Source organism: Crotalus tigris, unplaced genomic scaffold, assembly GCF_016545835.1.
Source record: "Crotalus tigris isolate CLP2741 ecotype Arizona unplaced genomic scaffold, ASM1654583v1 scf7180000018526.697782, whole genome shotgun sequence".
Classification (NCBI taxonomy): domain Eukaryota; kingdom Metazoa; phylum Chordata; class Lepidosauria; order Squamata; family Viperidae; genus Crotalus; species Crotalus tigris.
In genome coordinates, this window is record NW_024097058.1 from 521,244 (window position 1) to 545,198 (window position 23,955).

General features: G+C 41.0%; 1 protein-coding gene and 1 long non-coding RNA gene across 5 annotated transcripts in view; one reads left to right on the forward strand and one right to left on the reverse strand.

The window, feature by feature from the left end:
* Positions 1 to 23,955, reverse strand: part of LOC120312740 (E3 ubiquitin-protein ligase parkin-like) — a 489,002-nt gene that overhangs the window by 460,104 nt on the left and 4,943 nt on the right. The window lies entirely within an intron of this gene.
* LOC120312742 lies at positions 12,916 to 19,677 on the forward strand. Of its 2 annotated transcripts, none has more exons than XR_005557950.1 (3): positions 12,916 to 12,975; positions 18,108 to 18,272; positions 18,998 to 19,677. It is a non-coding gene; the product is annotated as an uncharacterized LOC120312742 (long non-coding RNA). The 2 variants fall into 2 exon arrangements; XR_005557951.1 differs by lacking the exon at positions 12,916 to 12,975 and adding an exon at positions 14,496 to 14,724.

The following is a 23,955-nucleotide window of genomic DNA, read 5'->3' on the forward strand; positions in this document are numbered from 1 at the left end:
ATAACTTAGCAAATGTTCTTATTGTGCAAGAACTGATGGGAAACTACGTATTTTCTGGAGGACATGGATATAGTCTCCATGCAAAAAATGTAAATATAATAAATATATATTAAGTTTTTAATCTAGTTAATGAGATTGTATACTGCCAGAGCCACCAGTAAGGATACTTGATTGGTTACTGGTAGTTAAGTTTAAGCATGCTGCACAAATAAGTATTTTCTGCATATTTTATGTATACTTTCCAAAGTCTTTTTACAATATACATTCACTGAATCTCTTTAATAAGCAAGGTTGTAATACAATTTTCTTATGAGAATGTCTGCTCTCTGCTTGCTGCTCTTTTCCCTTTCTCTTTTTTGAAGAGAATGGAGTAAGAATAACTAATCATTTACTTTGGAAAATATAACAGGAGTTATTTGTCAACACTGAGCCTCCTGCAATTTAAGAGAGTTTAAAGCAGCAAAAATTCTTGGGTTGTCTGAAAGACTAACGTATTTATTATCTCAGAAGCTTTTACGGGTCACTGTTCACTTCATCAGATACACAGAAAACTGTCTTAAGGAAAGTATATCTTTCTCTGCACAATATTCTATGCATTTGATGAAGTGTCTATGAGCCACAAAAAAAGTTTCTTGGGTGATTTTTTTTTTGGGGGGGGGTCTTTAAGATGCTCACAAGACAGCTGGGTTGCTGCATCTAATTCACATGGCTAGCCTGTAAGGACTAGAATCTTTCTGGAAGAAATTATCTTGACGCTGTACAAACCCAATTCTTGCCTCCAAGCTTACAGTCTGATAAGCACATTAAAAAAAGGAGGGGAGGGGAAGAGATGAAATCAATCAAAGTATTAATTTAGACATAAAAGAATAGACATGAAGGCTGTTCTTCAGGAAGAGGAGCATCAAAATGAATGTTGTAGCATCTTCTGCCAGTAACATTGTGAAGTGGAATGACTCCCAATAAAACAAATTTTGTGAAAAGAAGAGCAAGGTGACTTAGTATCTAATTGCTGTTGTGACGGTCACCCATAAGTTTTGTGCAGATACAAGGAATTTTCCCCTTTTATAGCTTTTTTGCACAGACAGGGCCATTGCCTTGTCAGAACAGATTACAGATTATGAAACTTGTCTCAAGAAATGAAGGGTTGTTGTTTTTAGCACCAAATACAACATGTAAAAAGTAATACATGCTCACACCCTAAGACTATACATATAATTGCAGGAGAATACACCAGTTCATTTAGAGTTTTGGAGAGCAGCATAAAAATTATCTACCATAGTCATTATCTTATAATCAAAGCCATACAGCCAAGTGCTAAACATCCAGGTGTATCAAACTGTCACATGAAACAGTTTCTATACTAGAGAACAATTTAAATTGCTCTCTATGGTAGCTGCTCTGAAGCAGCAAACTGTTACGTACTCACCGGGTATGATTGCAAGATTTTATTTCCTGAAAAAAAGTAAATAAATCAGAATGCAACAATTTGTCCCCATGCCTCAGCCCTTAGTTTCAGTAGTCTTAACAATAAGAGAATGCTGGAGACAATTTTAAGAGTTTCTAACACAAAGAACCAAACATCAAGATAGCTTACAAATTAAGGATTTCCTGTGCAACCTGGCTAGAAATAAACAACTAGATCTTAGACCCTACAGTGTGTGAAAAGCTGAATCATTTTATAGTTTCATCTCAAACTGCAATGCAAATAAAAGAACAGTGTGAAGCTAAGCGCCTCTGTTGTAGGGAGGGAAACTGAAATAATAAAAGAAGGATCAAGACCAAATATAAAAACCAAAAATAAAAAAAATGTTGTCTAATTAATAGATCACACATTTTAATTGTATTCTTTGTTGTAATCCTGGGATTCTTCAGGTATCTATGTGTGCATGCATGAACATTAGTTTTCTATTGCTAACTAAAACAAACAGTAAAGCCGGTTTGGTTTAATGCAGTGGTTCTCAACCTTTTTAATGCCGCGACCCCCAGCCGGTCGTAAGTCGAGGACTACTCAACTGGTGCAGCACCGTTTGCAGAATGGCTTTTGGTGGGCTCAGCAGGGCAGAGACAGCCTGGACAATTCCTATTGGCTTTTGAAAGCCAATAGAATTAGACTCTATTCAAGAGAGTCTATTGTATCGGCTTTCAAAAGCCGATAGAATAAAAGGGAGTAGCACAGCTAAGGAAAAGGGGGAAAAAATGGCGGACTGCGTTGTTTGGTGACCCCCGTGAAATGGTCGTTCGACTCCAAATGGTTTAATGGTTTAGGCACAGGGTTAGAAACTCAAGAGCCCTGAGTTCTAGTCCTACCTTTGTTGTCAGCCTTCCAAGCAGCTTCACTGGCTTGTAGTTGCTGTAGAGACTATTTTTCCATTTCAGCACCTTTAAGATGGGTGGATTTCAACTCTCAGGGATTCCCCAGCCAGCATGCAAAGATGCTGAGGGTGAGAAGGGGCGTTGACTTACCTGAACGCCTTTTCTCAGCACGGAGATGGATAATCCACGCAGTGGGTTGAGACTGTATTCCTGGCCAATCAGATCAGTCAGCCAAAGTTGCCACGCCCCGTCTTGGACCATGATCCTCCAGTCTTGACTCGAGCGCAGCCATTGACTGACAGTAAGACGTTTTGGCTCCACTAAATATACCCTATTATTCTAGTCTATAAGGGTGGGTGTGGATTATCCATCTCCGTGCTGAGAAAAGGCGTTCAGGTAAGTCAACGCCCCTTCTCCAGCACTGGAGATGGATAATCCACGCAGTGGGACATACCAAAGCCTATTGTCCCTTGGGTTGGGGAATAGACTGGTCCCGTGTGCAACTTTGGTCTAGCACCTGCTGGAGAACCCTCCTACCGAAGGAGGCCTCTGCAGAGGAGTACCTGTCGATTTTGTAATGACGAATGAATGGAGAGGGCGAGGCCCAAGTGGCTGCCCTGCATACCTCTTCAATAGAAGCCTGCATGGCCCATGCTGCTGAGGTGGCAGCACTCCTTGTGGAATGGGCCGTGATATGCTTGGGGACTTGCAAGGACTCCGCCTGGTATGCCCCCGTGATGCATGCCCTAATCCACCTACCGATGGTAGAGGATGAGACCTTCCGGCCCCTAGTAGCAGGGTTGAAGGATATGAAAAGCGCTTCCGAGCGTCGGAATTCCGCTGTGCGTGAAATGTAATGTCTTAGTGCCCTGCGTACGTCCAAGGTGTGCCATTGTTGCTCCAGGGGATGAGCTGGGTTTGGACAGAAGTCTGGTAGGACTATTTCCTGTGATCTGTGAAAAAGGGAGTTGACCTTTGGAATGAATGGTCTATTCTTAGGACTACCTTGTCCCTGTGAAAAATGGCACAGGTCCTTCCTCATTGAGAGAGAAGCTAACTCGGATATCCGCCTAGCTGACGTGATGGCTACCAAGAATGCTACCTTATGGGTCAGATAGCGAATGTCACATGTTTTGAGTGGTTCGAAGGGCGCTCTGGTAAGAGCTTGTAGTACTCATGGTAGTTCCCACGATGGATACCTATGCACGGTTGGCGGTCTGATGTTTGCAGCCCCCTTGAGGAAGGATCATATTAAGGGATGCTTGCCCAAGGATTCACCGGGGCTGGCAGAAAGTATAGTTGAGAGGGCGGCGATTTGCCTGCGCAGTGTGTTTGGCGAGAGGTCCCTCTCTAGGCCATCTAGTAAAAATTCTAGGATCTTGGGAATTGTGATCCCTTCGAGTAACAATTCCTGTTTAGAGCACCATGATTGGAAGCTTCTCCACGTGGCCTCATAGATACGGTTCGTGGAGGGGCGCCTTGATGCCTGTATGACCCTAATTACACCCTGTGAGCAAGCCCCCTTGGCTAAAATTGACCGTTCAAGAGCCAGACGGCTAGTTGTAGCCATTGTGGCTCTGGGTGGGAGATCTCCCCCTGCTTGAGGGAGATCCTCTCCGGAGGAATCCGCCATGGATTCGTGCGGGAGAGACTCCTCAAGTCTGCGAACCAAGGTCTCCTTGGCCAATAAGGGGCCACAAGGATTACCTCGGCCCTTTCCCGCAGAATCTTGCGTACTACCGCCGGAAGGAGAGGTAAGGGTGGAAACGCGTACAGGAGCCCCCTTGGCCATGGGCTCCGTAACGCGTCCGTCTGCTCTGCTCCCTTGGATGGGAATCGGGAGAAGAAGCGAGTTAGGTGGGCATTGGAAGGAGAGGCAAAAAGGTCCACCTGGGGAAGCCCGAAGCGGTGACAGACCTCCCTGAAGATCCTCGGGTGTAGTTGCCACTCCGAGTGATCTATTGTTGATCTGCTCAACAGATCTGCTTGGATGTTTGCCTCCCCCGATATGTGGTCGGCCTTTATGGAGGCCAGATTTTGTTCCGCCCAGGCCCCCAGTAGGAGGGCCTCGGCCGAGAGCGAGCGAGAGTGTGTGCCCCCCTGACGGTTTATGTGGGCCTTGGCTGTCACGTTGTCCGTCAGGACCAGTACGTGCCTGCCTTTTATGCTGCTGTGAAAATGCCTTAACGCTAGGTGAATAGCCCGCAGCTCGAGCCAGTTTATGTTGTGTCGGAGATCCACCGCTGACCAGCGGCCCTGTGTCCACTTGGTCCCCAAGTGGCCTCCCCAGCCGAATAAGCTCGCATCTGTTGTGACTACTACTCTGTCTGGTTCCCTGAAGGGGGACCCCCTGAGGAGAGCTGGAGATAGCCACCACCTGAGGGAGTGTCGTACTCTCAGAGGTATGCCTACCCTCTTCCGGGATGCACTGATTTGTTGTCTCTGAAACGGGAGCATGAACCATTGCAGTTCTCTTGAGTGCAGCCTTGCCCAAGGAACTATTGCTATGGTCGATATCATCTTTCCTAGCAGCTGGGAGAGGCAGACCAGCGTCACTGACTGACCGCGGCTTACCTGTTTTACGGCTTTCTTTATGCTGCTGAGGCGTTCCTGTGATAGGTACACCTTGCATTCCTTTGTGTCTATGACCGCTCCCAGGTGGAGTATTCTCGTAGTTGGGGTTAGATGGCTCTTTTGAAAGTTCACCGAGAAGCCGTGGTCCTGCAGCATTTTTATCACTAACTTTAGGTCCGCCCGAGACTGCTGGGCGGACGATGACTGGATTAGAATATCGTCCAGGTAGCACTGGACTCTGACTGGTACGTTTCTTAGTTGTGCTGCCAGAACCGCCAGAATCTTGGTGAACACCCTGGGCGCTGATGACAGGCCGAATGGAAGTGCCCTGTATTGAAAATGGTGCCCCCTGTAGGCAAACCGTAGAAAGCGGCGGTGAGCCAGAGAGATAGGGATGTGCAAGTATGCCTCCGTGAGGTCGATCGATGCCAGAAAATCCCCTTTCCTTACGCTTCCAAGGATGGAGCGTAGTGTCTGCATTTTGAATTTGCGGTATTTTATGTAGAAATTTAGCCTTTTCAAATCCAAAACGGCTCTCCAACCCCCCGAGGGTTTTGGGACCACGAAGAGGATAGAATAAAACCCCTGGTCTCTCTGGTTCATAGGCACCGGCTCTACGGCCCGTATGTTTAGAAGGTGCTGAACGGCCTCGTTCATGAGCCTTCTCTTTGTTGGGTTTGTGGGACAGGGGCACGGGCGGAAGCGGTTCGGGGGCTTTGAGAGAAATTCTAGATATAGACCATGACGTATGGTGTTCCTGACCCATACGTCCGTGGTGGTCTCTTCCCACTGGGGAGCAAACCCTGCTAGTCTGCCCCCTATGGGAAGGTCTGGGCGGGAGTCATCTGGTACGGCGGAAGGGGCGGTTGTTCCCCCGAAAGGGCCGTCTTCCCTGTGTTTGCCTATGTCTTGTGTTCTGTCTGTCCCCCTGTCTTTCCCTATCCTGTCTAGCTTGGAAGGGTTGGGAATTTTGAAAGTAGTTGACCCTGGCTTCCGTACGAAAGGATTGTTTCCTTCCCCAGGAGCCGGGTCTCTTGTCCTGCCTTTTAAGCATGTGTTTAAGGACCTTGCGCTTGTCCTTGTTCTCTGTCAGGTATGGCGTTAGTGCCTCACCAAACAGCTTTGCCCCTTGGTACGGAGCCGAAGCCAATTTCCACTTGGATTTGGTATCCGCCTGCCAGTTCTTTAGCCAGAGGATGCGCCTGCTCGTGTTGTTTGCCGCCATTGCCTTGGCTGAAAACTTGGTCGCTAACAGTGTTGCGTCCGAGGCATATTCCGTGGCCGCTACCATTTTGCTGAGTTCCTGATGAGTGCGTATATCTTCCATGGGAACCCGGCCCTGTAGCTCACGGAGCCAACAAAGTGTGGCTCTGGTGAAAAAGGACGCGGAGGTAGACGCCCTGGTAGCCCAAGCTATTGCCTGGTGCGTTCTCCTGTAGTTGGACTCACTCTTTCGGTCCTCGGCTTTAAGAGCCTCAGCAAAATCTCCTGATATGGCCGTGTCCGATATCAGGGGACCTATGGGTTCGTCCACCACCGGCACCTCCAATGTTCCCTCTAGCTCCCTTGCTACGTTAAATAGCTTCCTCTCCGCATTGCTAGGAAGCGGTAGGGAGGTTGGCGCTGCCCACTGTTTCCTTATTGTGTTTAGGAACATGGTCGGGCATGGTATGCGGTGTTGAGTGGTTACCTTTTCGGCGAACGTCGGCTCAGCCTCCGTGTCAACTGTGACAGGCTCCGCTGGTGTCCCATGCCCCAGATGGGCTGTGGCCTCAGCCTTGCGCAGAATAGTAACAAAAAGAGAAGGGTTAAACAGGCCGCTGAAGGACGGCCCTTGAGGTGAGGTGTCCTCCTCCTCCTCAGACATTTGAATCCCTTGTGACGTACCTGGCTGGTCCAGGTAAGCTTCCTCAGAGACCGACGAGTCTGAGACGGAGGAGAGGTCCTGATGGTCCTCCGTTTCCTCCCGATGCCTCGTTCTAAGTCCTAGAGACTTGGCTTTTGAAGTTTGAGCCCTGGCCTCAAATGCACGGTCCACTGCCTGTGCTATTAGGGTAGCTAGCAGATCCCCCGTCAATGCAGGAGGAGTGACCATTGCCTGCGACCCTGCAGGTGCTGTGGTTAGCATGGTCCTCGGGGTTTCCTGTAACCTCCGTGGGGAGGGGGATCGGGAGAGCGATGAGAATTCGCCTATCCCACCCTCTGTTTGGGACTGTGATGAGCTCCCTAATGACCAAATGGCCCGTGGGGATGAAGGGAGACCCAGCGGTAGATCAGAACCTATTCCCCCATTCTGCCTATTTTCAATTCTGGCCCTTTTCTGGGCTCTGTCGAACTCTTTTTCTAGGGCTTGGTGTCTTCTGATTGCCTGTTTGTCAGCCTTCTTTGATGACTTCCTTGCAGCCTTTCTAGGGGCTGCAGAGGATTCCGAATCCTCTGAAGCAGGTGCTCCAGAGGATGAAGGCGGGGCTCCAGTGGAGGGAATGATTGCTTCCTCCATTCTCCACTAACGCTGGGCCGCGATAGGGGGGACCCAGGTAGTAGGAGAGCTCCAACTTTGAGTAAGGACAGGCGCACTACTGGGGGCGTCTGGAACTCAGGAGCAGACTCTGCCAAATTGTCAGAGTTAGTCACTGTGCACGGATAAGAACAGGCACGCTAATGGGAATGCCTGGAACCCGGCTTGACTATGGTGGGTAAGGACAGGCACGCGACTGGGGATGCCTGGAACCCACCACTAAATCCAGAGGCGTACGGGCCACTAATGGGGGACCCGAAGTCTGGAAGGAGCCAAAGGCAACTAAACACAGTTAGTTATGAAAGGTTCTTATTTACTTTAGGTAGAAGACACCAAGTCCTGGAACCAGTAGCTATGTGTCTGATTTGAATGTCTCTGAATGACTAATAGATGCTTTAGTACCCCAGTACTGCTTGCCTATTATTCACTCCAGCGGCTGAACCTAGCTTTCTTAAGGAACTTTAACTCCCCTGTTTGGACAAAAAATATGGCCGCCGCTGCCAGGAAACTACTGCGCATGTGTTAACAAGGCTGCCTATGCCACGTGCGGTTGTAACAAAGAGCTGCGCGTGCTTCCAGCTGTGCAGACAATGGCGCCTCGTTTAAAAAATCCTGAGCAGCCTGGAGTGAAAAGACTGCTCCTTCGCACGCCAGCTGTTTCCCTTAATCAATCTCCCTCCCAGCATGCGTCCCCTTTGTCCTCCGCTTCCCTCGCTAACTGCTTGCCTTTCTGTCTTTTTTTTTTTGTTTGTTTGTTTGTTTGTTTTAAACGCGAGGGGTTGCCCGAGCCTCCCCGTTTGTTTAAGGCGGCTGCTGGCTGCTGGAAGGTGGCTGGGGTTGGTTAGGGAGGGGAGTTAGGGATTTCCCCCTTTTAAGTGGGGGAGGTTTCCCCTGTAGGAATCTGACTTCCTGAGTTTTACAATTTAGCAAGGAAATTTTTGAGTGGTCAATTAAATTGAATTAAATTATCTCTAATTAACTTTTAAACTAAGCAATTTCAGCTACTAGAAAAAATCCCCCCTAATGGAAAGGAACTATACCTGCCCAGGAGCCAAAAGTTGTAGATGTCTCTTCATGGCAAGATCAGTCAAGACTGGAGGATCATGGTCCAAGACGGGGCGTGGCAACTTTGGCTGACTGATCTGATTGGCCAGGAATACAGTCTCAACCCACTGCGTGGATTATCCATCTCCAGTGCTGGAGAAACACAACTATAGACAATCCTGAAAAAAATTCTTACTACAGTAATATAAAGAAAGGGGAGGATTTTTGCTCCTAGATGAAGACACTGGTACTGAAAATGTTTGCTCCATCCTCCTGCCTTGAAGAACAGTCCCACTTTCAACAGATCTTTTCTGGAAAAGATTAATCTCAGCATGAATAATGTCCCATTGAATTTGTCAGTGCAAAAGGCCAAGGAAAGGAATGAGAAAGAAACAGTAATTCTGAATGCAATAATATCACAAAGATTGGGATTAGCGTTAGCCAACTTTTAAAAGGGGAAAAAAGTAACAAGGAAATAGCAGGGCTTTTATTGTTATCTACTGTTGAAATATGCAACAGTAAATACACAACAGGATTAAAATCTAAACTGCAAAGAAATCAACAGAATAAAGTTAAGCATCTGCAGAAGTCTCTTATTAACTTCAGTGAGACTTACATTCCAGATGTCATAAAGCACTATGCCAGAAATTAGGAAAAGATATTAAAAAAATTAAGATTTCTCCTAAGAGAATCTGAAACCACTAATTCAAAAGATACAATAGCATGACATCCCAAAGCTGCTTTTTTCCAAAAGGCAACCAGACTTTCTAGTTGTTGTTGTTTTTTCTTTGAAAAGGTTTCACTTCTCATCCAAGAAGCTTCTTCAGTTCTAACTTCTTTAGTTTGAACTGAAGAAGCTTCTTGGATGAGAAGCGAAATGTTTTCAAAGAAAAAAAAATAACAACTAGAAAATCCAGTTGCCTTTTGGAAAAAAGCACCATTGGGACAACCATAACCTGGATGATTGAAAATTTCCATAGACATTTGCAATAGCAAGACAGATTTTTTTTAGAACTTTCCCAAAGCAAAGAACAATTTTAAAAACTCAATATTCCAAGAAATAGAACACAGCTATGTTTTATTTGGCAAAGCAAATGCCCTACTAACTATAATCCTTGTGGCCTTTCAAAAAGAAAAGAAAAGGCAGTGATGTAGTTTTCTCCTCCAAATTACTAAAATAAGGTGAGAAATGCCTTTGGCCTATTTTATGATCAGGCCTCTCTATAGCTGAACTGAAAATAAATTTGGAGTCTAAAATAATCATACAGCTAACGAGTTGTATTACATGATGTTAGTCCGTTAGTAAAACTTGCTTGTGCAGTGATTCCCACTCCATCTGCATCTTAGCAACATTCTGGAATAGTCTGGAATCACCAGAAATATAGTACATTTCAGCGCCGTAGAAGATACTGGGAAGAGAAGTGGAATAAGGGCATTACCCAAAGTATACACACAGATGAATGTGCTTCTGGTGAAGGACTAATTACTTGTCCACTGGGGTAGCTTTGGAAATGTTTATTAAGATACAAATCATTATTCTCCAGGCTGAGGCAGCTTCAAACCAAACTCAGATCTCCCACAGAGGAGAGAATAAATAGACCTGATTAATAGTGCAGACAATGAGCAAGAAATCCTAGCCAGTAGTCATAAATTTGGAGCTTATTCTGAACGCCTGAAACATGCAAAATAATGGGGATCTGCATTTGCATCTGCAAATAATGTTAGCCAGCACATTAGGAAAACTCTGACGGTCCCAAATTAGAGAAGTGGACATCTGGGTCAAACCAAACATGAGGCTATTATTTTAGAAATTGAGCCTCTCATTGGCCTTGGGGTTGCTGAGGGAATTTGCTATACAAAACGCTCAGCTTCAACCAACCTTGGTCAAAGGACAAGAACAGAAGCATCCACAGCAATCCATGGTGATATCACCATGCAAATGCCACAGCCTTATACTTATGTCTTAATGAGTGACACAAGTATGCAAGTTCCCCCTTATAGCCTCACAGGCACCCTTGGGCCAGAGTGTGTAAGAACAACACATCATTCTGACTGCATCCATGTCAATGCTGGCCCCATCCATCAGTACCAGGAAATACTTGAGAGAGGGCATTATACAAACTAGAGCTCTGGGCAGGGAAGGTCAGCTTAATTTGACCTGCATATAAATGCCATCTCAGTATTCACTCTATTATGGCCTTGAAGAACTGACCTCCCTCTTTCTTTTTCTTCTGCTTCTTATCCCTTAGGTCTTTTAATTAATGCAAGTTGCTCAGGGAGAAATCACAGTTTGAAAAGCAGGGGAGAGGGCGGTGGGAGGGAAATGCAACAAATAAAAAATATTAATAAAACAGGAGGAACTGCAGGCAAGTTCTTTACTGACCAAACTAAGTAAGGCAATCAGCATATTTTTTTTCTCTCCTTCAGTGCCAGGCCTGAATATAATAAGAAAACTAATGAGCCAGCTGTACTAAGCAAAACTGGTTACAAATAAGAGATGCATCTGGATGCACACCAGTGTGTCTGCCTACTAGATTTATAATGTCTAATGTTTTTGTACACTTAAAATCCAAACTCTCTTCAGAAGACCTATTATTATTATTATTATTTTAAAAATAATATATTTTAAGGAGATACCTGGTTGACACCTAGGATGCTGGTAGCAACCCGTGTCAACCATCAGCACCAGACAACTTGACTGAGGTTCATGTGTAATGAATAAAAGATGATGATGATGATGATGATAATAAATAAATAAATAAAAATAAAGTTGGAAGGGTTCTTGGAGGTCATCTAGTCAAACCCTCTGCTCAGGCAGGAAACCCTATACCATTTCATATAAATGGCTGTCCAGTCTCTTCTTAAAAACTTCCAGTGTTGGAGCATTCACAGCTTCTAGAGGCAGATTGTTCCACTGATTAATTGTTCTCAGAAAATTTCTCCTTAATTCTAGGTTGCTTCTCTCTTTGGTTAGTTTCCACCCATTGTTTCTCGTCCTGCCCTCACGTCCTTTTTTTATTAACCCAATTCTTGCAACCGTTCTTTGTATGTTTTATTCTCCAATGATAAATATATCACTATTAATAGTATCACAAGATTATTGTTAGAAGAATCCATTTGGATCTGAATCCAACCACCTAGTTGAGTGTAGAAATCTAAACGTTACCTTCCTAACAGCAATCTGTCCAGAGCCTGCTTGAACATAATCACAGACAAAAAGACAACTAACATCCTAGTAACTGGTTCCACAATCAAATTTCTTAAAGTTGGGGAACTTAAAAAGAGTTCCCCAACTTTCAGTTGGCAACTGTCTTTTAGTAATTTAAATCCATATCTTTTCTTACTCTTGAGATGACAGAAAAGCTTTCTCTGTAATACATGTTCAAGTAACATAGTTGAAGAGTGCAATCACAGAGTGCTGTTAATTTTCTCTTCTCTGGCCCAAGTGTATCAAGCTCCTCAATGTTTCCCTGTAGCACTTAGCTTACGAGTCCCATGATCACCCTTGTTAACCTTTTCCAAACCTGTTTCATTTTACATCAATTATTCCTGGAATATGATGTCCAGAACTAGGCAAAATATGCAGTCTAGAAGCAACCAATGCCAGTTAATAATTTGGAACCTATTCTTCCATAGATGGAGTTTAAAGTGGTATTAGCCTATTTTATAGCTCGTTCAGAATCACCTCAGAGATTACAATTCCTAGATAGTTTTTGTAAATACTATTGCCATGTCATTTTTCTTATATTCTATAGCAGTCCCATTTCTCCTCAGTGAAGAACCTAGCCCTTCATTCTACTATTATTTGCAGCCTACTTCTTTAACTTATCAAAAATATTGTAAATGCTGTGCCTTTTGGGGCAAAATATTCTACCTGGCATCTATTCACTACAAAGTGATGTGCTTTTTTCCATTGATTCATGCAGGTTTTGAAGGGCTGAAGATCCAAAACTGACCCTGTGCCACCCTAATTAGTATCCCACTCCAGTTTAATAAGAAACCATAGTTTGGTAAAGTTGAAATTTGTAATTTTTTCATTGTTTTTCATTAGTTTTTAATTATTGTAAGCTGCCTAGTGTCACTCCAGGTGAAATAGGTGACATATAAGTTAAACAAATATTTCTAGAGCACAGGTCGGCAACCTGCGGCTCTTTGAGCCTTCCCCTGTGGCTCCCAGCCTCCTCTGCCTTTGTAGAGAGAGACAGAGACAGAGAGAGGCAATTGCGCTTCCCTGCTTCTCTCTCTCTCTCTCTCTCTCTCTCTCTCTCTCTCTCTCTCTGTGTGTGTGTGTGTGTGTCTGTGTGTGTAAAAGAGAGTGCACTCACAGTGTTCTCTGAGGAGCTGAAAAGCTTTCTGGGCGGAGCTCCTCCCTTTGCTGCGTCTCTGCAGGAAGCAGGAAGGGCAGGAGAGAGCTAGCTAACCCAGCTAGGCTGACTCAGGAATTCTGGGAGTTGAAGTCCATGAGTCATAAAAGAGACGAGGTTGCCTACCCCCAGCTTGTTGGAGAACAGCTTGAAGCTTGCCAGGTGAGCAGCAGATAGGAGGGGGGGAGAAAGAGAGAGAGTGAAAGAGAGAGAGGGGGGGAGGGAGGGAGAGAGAGGGGGGGAAGAGGAGTGGCAGACCAAGGGCAGATAGAGAGGGAGGGAGGGAGAGAAACAGAGAGAGAGAGAGACCCTTTTGACATCTAAAATGAAGATAACACTGCATATATCCTTTTTTTACCTGTGTATGTATGTAATTTTATTCTCTTAAAGCAGTCTCTTTATCATTGTTTTAATAGTATGGATATTCCCAAGAGTCATATTTTTACTTTTATTTTTAATGTGTGTGTGTATGTGTACACACACACACACACACACACACACACACACACCTATAATAAAGGTAAAAAAGGATATATGCAGTGTTATCTTCATTTTAGATATCAAAATGGTTTTGCGGCTCCCTGTGTTTTGTTTTTGGTGGGAAACGGGTCCAAGTGGCTCTTCGAGTGTTTTGGGTTGCCTACCCCTGTTCTAGAGGAATCATTTTATAATGGAAATTGCATAGGATCTAACAAATCCCATATTATTTTAATTGAGCCTGGATTGCTTTTGCCCCATTTTGGACTCTGACTTTTGGGGGGGAAATGTTTAAAGCTTATTAGTTAAATAATCATATGGATGAACCACAGAATATTAGTGTTCCCATTATTTTTTATTAAATTTAAAAAGTTAAAATAAAGAAAAGACCTATAACCCATGAGCATAGTAAACTCAATTTTTCCTAAAACATTTAAGAGATTCATTTTTAAGGGTGAAATCACAGTCTTTGAAACTGACATTAAAATGGCCACCTTTAATTTACTATCAGAAAAACAGGGTCAGAAAAATAAAGAGGAAAATAACGATGACAAAATGTAGCATGGATTTCTTCAATTTCTTTCCCAATAAAAGGACAAAAAAAGGAGACAATCGACTTGCTACTTTAATCCAAACTGAGAAATCTTAATAGATAACCAAGCAAGCACAGAAAACCTCAACTCTTACTTTTTCTCTTTCTTTATATCTAAAGGCAAATGAATAACACAGACGGAAGGAACACAACAGGGGGAAGTCAGAAATGATATGATAAAGGAATTTCTAGCTAAGGATCTTCAAATTCACAGTCCCTGATGAAATGTGTCCTAGAATTAAAGAATTATCTGAAAAGCTCTTGAGATCTATTGAGGAATTCTGGGGAAGTAGAGAGGGCCAGAAAATTGGAGAAGTAGACACAGCTTCCTCTTCAAGAAAGGAGGGAAAAAGGGATCCCAGTAATTACTGAGCAGTGAGCCTAAAATCAATACCAAGAGAGCAGATAATAAATCAGGCCATCTGTAAGCATCTTAAAGACAATGTCATGATTGCTAAGGTTCAGCATGGCTTTTTTAAAAAATGAGCCATGTGAGACAATTCTCCTGTCTTTTTTAGACATCTTCTTTAAAAGACAAGGGGAATGCTATGGATATAACTCACCTTGATTTCATCAAAGATTTCACATTACATTCTTTCTGACAAGCTGTTGAAATGTGGATTGGATGGCACTACAGTCCCCACTATGTCATGGGACAGGATTCAGATTCGAGTCTCGCTCTAAATTCTGAGAACACTGGTCCAGTTGAATCTGTGGATTGTCAGCCTCTGGAATCTTCAAGCTATGATTCCTTGGAGGAAGCTGAGAAATCACAAGCATCAGTGGCAGCAGTTGGACAATGAGACACAATCCTTAAGCCCCAGGTCTCAATGCACACAGAGGTGAGCAGGGAAACACTAGTCAATCTGTCTCCTCACTAAGCAAAGGATGAGATCTGAGTAATTATAGTCAGCTGCTTGCAGATGGATTTATATAGCTGCTTTTGGGTTCAGTCTTTGTTGGAGACTTAGTTTACTGGCTCTTGTTTATGTGATTATGTACTCTTGAATCCTTGACTCTTGGACTGGCTGACTAGGCAACTGGAATGGTGTCTGGAATGAATATGGACCATTCTGTTGCTGCTTAAACTTCAAATGGGTTTGTTCAGGCAAAGCCTCTTTGCACAGACCCTGATTTATGTTCTTGTCTATTGTTATCTGCTTAACTCCATAGCAACTGTGTTTGTGCATGTGTGTCTGCAACCTGAAACAGAACCTGAGTGCATTAGTGTCCATAGGGTTTCTATATCTTACTATTTGAAATTTTGTTAATGATGTGATGTCAGTCTCATGAGGCAAATTTGACCAAGAAATAACTGCTGGAAGACTAAAAACAACTTTTATTTGAAGTGACTGTGATAACATAATCTTGGAAGTCTGATTGTGCTCCCTCTTCTCTTTCCTAGTCTCGTGCTTTAGGGAGGTATCTGAGGTGTTTGCACACACTTTCTACATTCCCAGACTTAAGCTATGCTTTCCTTCTCATCTTTTTGGTAACGGTTCTCATCTCTCTCAAAGCCATCTCCATACTTGGATAATAAGATTGATGGAATGTTTATAAAATTAGCAGCTGATACAATATCTAAAGGTCTGGATGCCATCCCATATGAAAGAATGCAATCTAGTCTGGACAGGTTGGGAGACTCAGTTAGTATCATTAAAATGTCCTTCCACAGGGAGAAATTTAAGGCATTACATTCAGGGAAGAAGATATGGAATTCTACAGTACATAAGAAGCACTGTATCAAAGACACATGAAGTCTTTATTCCCCTCTATTCTGCACTGATGAAAATACATCTGGAGTACTGTGTATGACTCTTGCCCTCAGAAGGATGTTGAAACATTCGAACAGAAAAGGGTGACAAAAATGATACAGGGTCTTGAAGACATGCCCTACAAGAACAAACCACAGTAACTTAGAATGTTAAACCTAGAGAAAAGACAGAGGGAAGACATATCAGTTTTCAGGTACCATAAAAACGATCCATGGGGGAAATGGTCAAGTATTATTTCCATTGCCTCTGAAATTAGGACAAGAAATAATAGGGATAAATTTCAGTTATTCAAATTTTGTTAAAATATAAGGAAAAGCTTGACAATCAAATTTGAATATAGTGGAAGAGTCTACCAATTGTCATTGTGGATTCTCTACCTCTGAAGCTTTTTAAGAAGAAGAAAATCTCAAAATGGAAATCTCAAAAACAGTTTAATTAATATCAAAATCATTTTAATTGGTTGGACTAATTGATCCATGTGGTCTCTTCCAGTTCACATTTCTAAGATTCTATGAACAGAAAGAGCAGATGGGAAGGGAACCATTATGGTGCTGGCCTCACATTTAATACAAGCATACAAAATATGCAAGCCAATTCTATGTTTATTCAAAAATAAATCCACAATGTTTAGCAGGGCTTAATCCCAGGGAAACATGCATAAATTCACAGAAATGATATATAATGGAATGTTGACAATTCTGTTTAATTGCATTTGCGGCCAAGCTGACAATAAACTGAAATTGCTGGTCTTCAGTTTGCTGACATTATTTATCAGCAAACTACCAACTCCAGAATCAAGTATTTCAGAGAAAAGAGATGGGAGCAAATTACAATGGAAAGATAGCCAAGAAATAAAAAAAGAGGTGCTTCTATGCCTGGATCTAACACACGTTAGTCTGATTTGGTATTGTATTTAAAGCAACAATTTAAAGAAAGCCAGCTAACATAAGCAGTCCTGATTGGTGTTCGATCTGACGGTTTTGGTACAATGCCCATCTCCAGTGCTTTTAAGTCAAACCCTGACAAGCATCAATACTAATCAATCTTGTCCAGATCGGCAATCTACAATGTAAAGCACCATAATCTATAGAAAGAAATGAGGAACCGAAAACATTTTATAGTTGCTATGCTTCTGGGAATAATAGAAAGCAACAAAAATCAATATCACTTGTCATTTCTCAAGAGCAGACTATTCACTGGATTACAGAGAATATTTACTACTTTAAACAAGTTTAAAAGTGAGTTCAAGGGAATATATTAACATACGATAACTTTAAGGAAAACAAAATTACAACATTTTACCATATTAACCAAAATCATGGCACGAAGATTGGTGGAGGAGAAGGGTTATGCACATGGGACAGGAACTTTTAAGTATTATACCACTTAAAATACTGCTTTAAAATAGAAACAACTACATGTTCATGCTTTGCAAAAACACTTTAAAGCTTCAGGATTGCTAGCATTATTCAAATTGTAAAAGTAGATATGAAATTACTTACCCTATTTTGCAATAGAAGCATCTTCAGTTCCTATCATTTTGAAACATAGCTCTCTAAAAATATGCTAGGGGACAGACATCTAGCAACAGAAGGACATGGTAGATATATCCTGTTTTGCCTCTGTCATGCACAAGCAGTTGCTTATTTTCAAAATAATATTTGGCAACCTTTATCAGAAGCTGCAGAGATGAAGCATTAAAAATTGCCGGAGAACAAAATTTACAAGAAAATCTATGCTATATGATATATGATATGTGTGTGTGTGTGTGTGTTTATTTACTGTACCCTTCTCCTTCCCTAATCATTTGAAAATGTATTACACAGTTGTCTGCCTGCCACACTGCAATAATCACAGTTCAGACATTCATTTTAACAGAATGCACACTTTAAGAGCAATCTGCCTTCTCTTCTGTATCAAATGTCTTCCTCATATTCACTAGCCTTGCAAGATGTGATCAGACCAGATTTCAAAGACTCATTCTGGTGATTATAAACAGTCTCATAGTTTCAAATGAGCAGCAGTTCTAGCAAACCCACCCCCAAGAAAAAAAAAGTTTAATCCTGCTCATGCTCATGCTCTCTTTGCAAATAGAATTTTTATTTTATTTTTTCTTATAAGCTTAGGCTATCTTCCTTTTCTAAGTTTGACTTTGAAACATTTTGTAAGTTATTCTTTGCTGTTTATTTGAATGTATTAGCTGCCCAAATCCAATGGATTCTAAATTGTACAATCTATTTTCCAAATTTCATGAAAGACTATGGTCCCTTGCAAAGCAAATCATAGATGTTATAAGGGGGAATGTCTCCATGTTCAGTATCTTCGGGGCTTTTTTTCTCATGGAACACCCAGAATGGAGTTCCGGCACCTTTTTTGGATGGAACCTTGTAGGGTAGGCAAGGTGGGTTGTATGACATGTGTGAGTTCCAGCACTTTTTTTTTTTTTTTAGAAAAAAAGCACTGAGTATCTTCAACATTATTATGAAACAAGAGCAGAGGGAAAGATGTTTGTTCATTTCTAAAGAAGAACCCAGAAGCTTCTAGGGAAGAAGACACCCCTTCAGAATACAGCAGTTGACATCCCTGTTCCAGATAGCACAGACTGATTTGTGAAGGTATGTTTACATTGACATCTTGAATGGATAGCTGAACACAAAAATGGTATGTATACTTGAATCTAATATGTAACTAAAATATGCAGATCATGCTATTTACTTACATTTTTTGAGGCAAGTGCAAATTAAGATTGGCATTTATTGTAATATATAAATTATTGAGAAAAAGTAATGTGGCAATATTATTACTACTTTAAGAAAAACACAAAGCACAAAATCTTGATATAATTGCGTGGAACTTAAAGCATCTTCATTTTCAAGTAATGATGTGCAGTAACTCAATATGTATACCAGTTTAATTTAAAATGAAACAAATATTTTTACATCTTAGTGTTTCCTCTTCTGTTACATCTGTGCAAATGGCAGAGGAAATTAAATTTCTCTACTGAGAATACACTTTATCCTCCTATACTTGCTTCACATTCCTATCTAGAAATTAATATTTCAAAAGCTTTGTATTAGCTAACCTAAATGCCTAATTCTGCAGTCTCATTTAATACTATTTTCGCACCAGTTTGCTTTCTTACTCTATGTCAGGAGAATGGACAATATAAACAGAGCTATTGCCAGGATTGGTCAAATAAAATAAAAACTAACAATATAAGCTTAATATGCATGTTGAGAAATGGTGACACAAGTTGTTAAGACCTCTTATTATGAGGGACAATACAAATAACTATTGCTCTCTCATTCTTTTTATCTAATTCTGTTTTTATTGAGAACAGCAAGACTTCATTATGAAAATAGACTTTCCTGTTCCAAATACAAGTGTCAGCCTACTGATGTCCAAAGCAGATGCACAGCCACGTAATACTGACCTAGCAAGAAAGAAGACAGTGAGTGCTATGGATTTGGAGAGAATGTGAGAAGGCTTTAGCTGCTGTGACTAAAAATATTACAAAGATTCTTTAGGTCAAGTTCAACTCTTAGGGGACTGCATGGAAACATCAGTTTCATTGTCTTGGGAACAAACAGGAAGTGCTTTATTTTCTGTTTTGTAAATTATTTACAAAATATTATATATTGCATTTATTTTTGTTTTTCAACTGTCCAGCCTGGAATATCCTGATAATTCCCAATACAAATACTAACTAGCTCTGATCGTACAATCAGGTCTCCTGAAGAACAACAGCTTGGGCAGGGGTCTTCAAACTTGGCCTTTTATGACTTGTGGACTTCAACTCCCAGAATTCCTCAGTCAGCATGGCTGGCTGAGGAATTCTGGGAGTTGAAGTCCACAAGTCATAAAAGGGCCAAGTTTAAAGAACCCTGAGCTTATGCTTCACAAAATCATTCAATATAAATACCAGGGTTTGTGGAAAGAATAGGGTTAGAAATGGCAATGTTTTAGTTACAAATGTGTTTTCAAGCAAATACATTATCCTAATAAAGAAGTTACACAGTTGATGGAGGCACTACATCAAGTTTTTATTTTTTTTCCTGTGAACTTCTCTTTTACTTTTAAAGAATGTGCCACCGACTCTTCTTGGCCTGATCTTACATCTAAACACCTAATAAATATTCCATCTCTTCCAATTCTTTCTGTTTTGTTCTAATAGATTTTGTAGCATTTTTGCTTATTCTTGCTATTTTTCTGAGCATTTCTTCTTAGAGTCTGTAAGATTGCCTCATTTAGGCCAGTAGCCTTTATGATCTCACTTTTTTTTCTTTTATCTTTTTTTGAAACACTTCAGAATATCAAAGCTTTTCTCATATTTTTTTCTTCTTCCACCTGAACTATTATCCTCAGCACATTCTTTTCAATTAGTATACTGGCTTTGGGAGTGGGGGAGGGAAAACATACTTAAAAGAGCGATAACATCCCAAAATATGAGAAGAGAAGCACAGGAGATACTAACAATATAGCAATATATGGACTTGGCTAAAAGCATTGGTACCCTTCACTTTTTCCCAAAGAATTCCAATTTGCCAAGAAATAAGTTGAAACCAATCCAAGTAAATAGCATTCACTGCATTCACCATCTACAAAATGGCTACTTCACTTTTGTTGTATGACTTAACATATTCTTATAACTGATAGGGTCTCAATAAGAAAAACTGAGAAAATCTTCAGGATATATCCATCATAACTGTAAAGAGTGAAAAGTTGGCAGCCCATGACTCAACCTTTCATACCGATTGCTACCAATATCTGAATGGCTACAAAAAGAGGCTGGCAAAATATACTGGTTCTGCCCTCTCAAAGGAACAAAAGTAATTCCCTTACATTACTTTATTTTTGACAGTGTTAACCTAGAATGGAGATTAAGCTTGGCAGAACATAAAAGGCTCTCCTGCAGACATCAAGTTTAGGCATGATATGTTTTAACTCTGGTTAAGTTGTGTTCACTTAGCAAACTACGCCATAATGTGGTTTCTTGGATGTGGCACCAATCCATTCAGCTATCTAGATTTATGCCTTCAGACTTTGCTACCTAACAGAATTCCCTATCAAATAATGAAATCTTATAGGTTTCTGACAGAACTTTCAAAAAGCTAAAACCAAGGTTAAAACACAGGCTGGGAGTTCTTGGAATTCTTTTTTTATATAGAGCCTAGGGAGACAGATGCCTCTTAAAATAAACTTATCCAAGAAAACCATTTTAACTAGCATTTAACCCAAACAAATGAATGTTGCAGTGTCAGTGCAATACAGTGTCATTTTGGTTTTTAAACCTTAATTTTTTAATATTGTAATTTTTTAAACGCATAGACACACAGCCAAGTAAAAGAGATAACTTCATCAATATAAATGACATTGTGCCATGGTTAAAACTGGTTTCATATATATTGTGTGCAATATAACGTTTTTAAAATGGGAACTTTTCTGTTTTGGAAAGCCGAACTCTATACACAGGAATGTTTTTAAATACTATTACATAGCAGGAAAAACAGGTGTGCTATTGGAAAGGACCATGAAAAGTTTTTAAAGTGCTATTTGCAAATTTCAGGTGCATAATTAAAGTCAAGTAGGCAAAGATCTAAAATGTTTTTGGAAAACATTATTGGAAGTAGAATTCTATTGTTGGATCTTATATATCCTTGAGGGAGATCTGTAATCTAGAAATACAAAATATAAATATATCTGAATGACTGAAAATATAAATATATCTGAATGACTGAAAAAATGGATGGGCAGCAGGAAGCTACTAGTATAAAGATAACAGGCATAAAACAAAAGCATCACCAAATCAAGTTTCACATTTGCCAAATGAAAGAACCCATCTCTTCCTTTATTAAATGTAGAGAAAACAGATTGTGTTCATCTTGCTTGAGGCCAGAAACCACATGCTATGGAACTCAGCCAAGCTTTGTCACACAGTTCACTTAGAAGTTTTGCTATATTAAGGAATGGAGCAGATGGAATATTTTCTCCCAATAAGATAATTCTACAGAAAACAATTAGAAGTACTGGGGACAGAGGGATCTTTTTTAGCTTCAACTGCTATTTCAATGGATTAAAGTGGAAGGCAGAGCCAAAAACAGAAAGAACCAACTAAAAACAAAGGTTGAAATGGTACTTGTTCTTTAAGACACTACATCCTATTTGTTTTCCTCTTGTCATTGTTACTGTTTTCCCAAAAGTTGCTCTCAAGAATAGTGATAATATTCCAAGCACATTACTGGTACACGCAAGTAAGGGAGTAAGGAAGGTGAGAGAACAGAGATATCCTATTCACAAGCAGAAATTTTTCTGCACCATGCTGGGTGTCAAAAACATTCAGCAACAATAGAATGCTTTATGCTATGTTTAAACCCTATCTGGGCTAAGTAAAATATTGTATTTTATTCCATGAATCCAGATGTATCCATATAAAGAAAGAGGCCATATAGGACAGGTTCTCCTGCTTGAGCAGGGGGCTGGACTAGAAGACCTCCAAGGTCTATTCCATTCCATTTCATTCCATTCCAAATTTGCTTCTTATTCTTCAACTCAGGACTAGAAGCATTCAAACTCTACTCCGGATAATCTCCTAATGAACAGAAAACCAGTGGCATCAAAATCTTTGGTAAACTCCCCCAATAAATGCTGCTATATTATAACTGTAATGGGGATGGTGCATGGGTGAGGGAGACTTAACCAACAACTTGCAACATTCTCTTCCAGCTTCCCCACTGACTTTCAGGGCAAACCAGAGGAAGGTTGTAAATGATGATCCTGTGATCAAGGGGAACTTGGTAATTGATCCTAAGTGCAAATGGTTTGCCATGCACCCAGACTATGATCATGTGACTGTGGAAGTGCTGGGAGGGCTAGTATCTAATGACCAGTTATAACCACCATTCATTCAGTGCCATCGTTTAACTTAGAACAGTTGCTGACTGAATTATCATAAGTCAAGGACTATTTGTAGTTTCTACAGTTCCAGCCATCAAGGAATCTGAAGTTTTCTGAAAGTTTGTTAAATCCAGAGTTATCAAAAAACATCACTTGTTTTTTTCCAATTTCTGATGCCAAAAACACCAAGTCTTATGCCAATGGTTCTTCCAGGCATGCATTTAGATCCAGTAACAAAATGAGATGATCCCCATATAATTCCACAGCATTCTCACTGAATATATGTGAAGGCCCTGGCTTTCTTCCACTTTAGTCATACACTTTTGAACAAGCAATTCCAAGTGCCTGCTGGCTTTGTCATGGAAACGCATAAGGATGTCATCACTGATGAATCTATATTACCATCTGGAAGAGCTCTAGGAGTTTACCCAGCTGGGCAAGCTCCTGCAGTAAACTTTCCAGTCTATCAATATTGTCAAAGCTCAGATCTTTCATTTTAAGTAAGTCTTCTTGTTATCAAACAGCCAGGATATTGGGATGGCCAAATGGCCAGAGTAGCAGTGCCAAAGAATAAGTAATGCCATTTATTTTGCAAGGTACCAAGAAACAAGTTTTAAACTTGGCAATAAAACTTGAAAAGTCAATAATTAATAATAAATTCAAATCTTGATTTTTAAACAAAAAGCAACAGTGCTCAGCTCATGTTAAAAACAGTGGCACCTACACTAACCACATGGATTCTTTTCTAATCTTTATAATAATTAAAACACAAATCTGTAAATGTCATATTTACAGAGGGAGGGAGGAGTCAAGAGGGAGTCAGACTATTCTTCAAAGCACTTGAAGACAGGACAAGAAGCAACGGATGGTAACTAACCAAAGAGAGAAGCAACCTAGAACTAAGGAAAAATTTTCTGACAGTTAGAACAATTAATCAGTAGAACAACCTGCCTCCAGAAGCTGTGAATGCTCCTTCCTTGGAAATTTTTAAGAAGAGACTGGACAGCCATTTGTCTGAAATGGTATAGGGTTTCCTGCCTGAGCAGGGGGTTGGAGTAGATGACCTTAAGGTCCTTCCATCATCATCATCATCATCATTATTATTAATCATCACACAGTCAGCCAGATGTTCAGATTGGATCTGACATTTTTGTCTACCTATCGAATCCTTACCAAGGACCTGGGATAGGCAGATGTGGATGTTTGATGGTATTACACATATCGTCGCAGGATGGAAGCAGTTCCTAGTAAGGCCGCCTTTTGCAATTGACAAATGGCGAATTTGTCAATGTCAATGTCAAGTGGTGCTCCAATTATTATTATTGTTGTTGTTGTTGTTGTTGTTGTTATGGATGGCTTTTATTATTTGGCTAGTTATTTAATGTCATCCCCGACTCCAATGTT